The sequence below is a fragment of the Lactuca saligna genome, chromosome 5 (assembly GCF_052625555.1).
Source record: "Lactuca saligna cultivar CGN05327 chromosome 5, ASM5262555v1, whole genome shotgun sequence".
In the NCBI taxonomy this organism is placed as follows: Eukaryota; Viridiplantae; Streptophyta; class Magnoliopsida; order Asterales; family Asteraceae; genus Lactuca; species Lactuca saligna.
Genome location: NC_136421.1, coordinates 190,676,513 through 190,679,760, shown reverse-complemented (window position 1 = coordinate 190,679,760; position 3,248 = coordinate 190,676,513). Strand labels below are relative to the sequence as shown.

At 35.1% G+C, this 3,248-nt stretch overlaps 1 long non-coding RNA gene across 1 annotated transcript; it reads right to left on the bottom strand.

Annotated features, from left to right (window-relative positions):
• Window positions 1-357: 357 nt before the first annotated feature.
• On the bottom strand, window positions 358-1,706 carry LOC144997276 (uncharacterized). The gene is made up of 2 exons (XR_013659758.1): window positions 675-1,706; window positions 358-551 (listed from the first exon to the last, which is right to left on the bottom strand). It is a non-coding gene; the product is annotated as an uncharacterized LOC144997276 (long non-coding RNA).
• Window positions 1,707-3,248: the final 1,542 nt, after the last annotated feature.

Genomic DNA, 3,248 nt, shown 5'->3' with positions numbered 1-3,248 from the left:
AAAAAAATATAGAAATCCAAACCAGTTAAACAATGAAAATACTCTTATAATTTTTAAGTTAAGACCCCAATGTTTAACAAATTAATGATTCTACATTTTCCAACGTATTAGCTTAATATTATACATAGTTGTGCTTAATATTATACATAGTTGTTACATAAATTATGTAACAACTCATAATAAAAGAAAGATATACATACATGTGTATACTAATAAGATTTTTCAAATCAATTATATATCCTCAAATATATATCCATTTATGGATAAAAGAAAACAAGCTAAATATATTGTATTTCTTCACATTCCAATTTAAGCAATGCATACATAAAATACATAGAAAAATTATTTAATTACAAATAATACAATAATAATAATGATATTAATAATAAACAATTACAATACTGATTTTACACTTATTTTACAAATTTTATTATATACAATTATGTACAACAAAATTGATCACTCGTGTGCACCCAAGTGCTTTTCACCTCTTCCTGAACACTCAAATTACACTTCACCTTTCTCCCTTCATCCCCACGTTTTCCTTTCACCTGCATTACAGCTCACACACAGTTCAACACAATTCACAGGCAGGTAAGGAAAGCACTGTATGGTATTGCTTCTACTTATCAAATACTAATTCACAAACAATCAAACAAAAATAAAACCCTTACAGAGAAAAAAAAATTGATCGATCCTTTTGTATCTGCTTGCACCTTCATTCCCAACCAAGAACACCTCCAAATGGAAGTTTGATATTAAGTATCCTTTCCGATTGATCTCACAATCCCGATTGTACTCCTCCTTCTCTGTCAAATGAAACAACAAAACAATTGTTTCTCCCTTCTTCAATTTCTTTGAATCACCCAAACCAAACAACCTAACGATTTCTGTCAAACAAAGAAACTCAAACACTTCTTTTGATCAATCATTCTACCGGTATCAATCATCATTTGTATGGTTGACAAATCAAAAAGAAAAGGAAAGAAAGAGGAACCTTACCTGTGTTGATAAGCTGCCTTCCCCGATCAACAAACAGCCGCCTATGGGCAGCCTTCGTCTTTCCTTCGTCGATCAAGCAAAGGATCGGAGATAGTGATTGCTCCATTGAGGCAGTCGACCTGCACCTCATCACTGCAACCACTGAGTCCGATGAAAACCAAAAACCACCGCCTCTACTTACCATTTTCCTTCATGGATCGCCACTTCTCAGTACATCCCTTCATCTTTCCTCAATCAAACACCACCGATCACCATCTTCTTCTCCCTCCCTTCACCCTTCTCGCAAAACGGAAAAGAAGAAACGAAGACGAGGCTGTTGGAGCAGCCCCGTCACACCCATCTCCCCCTTCAGCCTAGTCATAACCCGAGATACCCTATTCGCCATGGATCAGAAAGAAACAGACTTGCTGCCTCCACCTCCTCTTTCCCTTCCGTCGAGCAGAACCACCAAGGCCACAACAGCTTCGCCGTTTTTCCTCCTCTTCGCGTCGCCCCGGAGACCATCATCTCTTGCAAATCGATCGACTAAAGATCGACATCTATCGGACTCCTGTCGTCGCTTGTCCATTTTGTTCATAAACCACCACTGTAAGTGTTCAATCGACCACCACCATCGTGAAATTTCTACTTATGACGCTCATTCGATTTGCCTTCAGTCGGAATTGTGAGACCTAGGTCGTGGGTCTCGTTCCCATTTGTTTGAACTTAAAATAAACACGACTGGTAAATGAAGGGAACTGTTCAAACTTGAATCCCATTTAATTAAATATAACCTTTCAAGTTAGATGAATTTACGACATCGGTCCCTCCTGTGAAATGATTTTCACTTAAGTCAAACTGCCATCAAAATAATCAAAAACAGACCCTCCCTTCGAAAATCCTAGCAAGATGGGTCCGAAAACTGTAATTTAGGCTGAGAATGTACAGTTTCAGTCCCTATCTTGTAAACAGATTACAAGATCAGTCCCTTGTTGAATGATTTTAGCAAAACCGATCCCTTGAAATTATTTGTATTAACAAAAACCACCCTACACTTAATAATTAATACCAAAAGTACTTTTTGGTTTTATTAGGTAATATAAATATACACGGTGGTTCGTGTTAAGAACGAGAAATGTCATGTAATAAATCTCACGACAAGTTTCTCAAAAGGAACCGACTTCGAACGATTGGAACTCACGCTTCAAGGGTGAGTGTTTACGGCCCCTTTTCAATATTATTTCGGGGGGGAATACATGTGCCTATATATTTTGTTTATACAAATATATTACCTTTTTATGCGAAAAACCTAGTTTATAAAAATATTATTACTTAACAATTTACTATATTGTTACGAATAAACTAGTATAAATTTTCGTATACGTATTATGGTGATTTTATTGTGAAATAACCATTTCACACAACAAATACTACATGATACAAAGTTTTATGATTTTTATATTATAACTAGTACGTTATGAAATTGTGTAGTATTTCAATGGTTCAAGATATTACTATACATGTATATTTATATGTTTATATGCATAAAGTTTATACATGTACATATGTTCATTAATTTGAAACATTCATTTTTAGTCTTATACGATATGCATACTACCAGTTTAAAGTATTTCAAAGTTTCATGACTTCTATACATGAATACTTTTATGCATGGCTTTACACACATATACAAGTTCGTTATGTTGAAATACATATCTCTATAAAAGCGAGTAATTTATACTTTTATAAATACGTCAACCATACTCGGCTTTTACAAATGCTATACTTCGAAATTCATTATGCCCGGTACTTAACTATAATTAAGTTAGGGCTGAGAGTTATTCACAAACTTTTCGTTAATGGTTTTTGAGTGAGACGCTACTATTCATTAGCTAAGTTTAATTACTTAGCCTGCCCCACACTGCTATAATCGTTAATCTTCGGAGCGAGGTACATATGTATAGATCTATATGGGGTCGACAACCCCACCTGCGGTTGCTAGCTACAACCATCGACTGATCAATCGAAGCAGGTGATATGTGTCTACGATCGTTACTACGACGTCCAATGAAGCGTCGTACGGAGGGGTACTTTTCGTCCATAGCTCGATTATAGAACTCACTAAAAACATTAACACGAATCTCTCTCACTTTTTCATTTCAACCATAGGTTTGGTTGTTTTCATAACTATTTTTAAGTATAGTGGTTACTTATACAATGGATATATTTAAACTTTCATGAAGTTATTACAAACACAAATTTCTCTT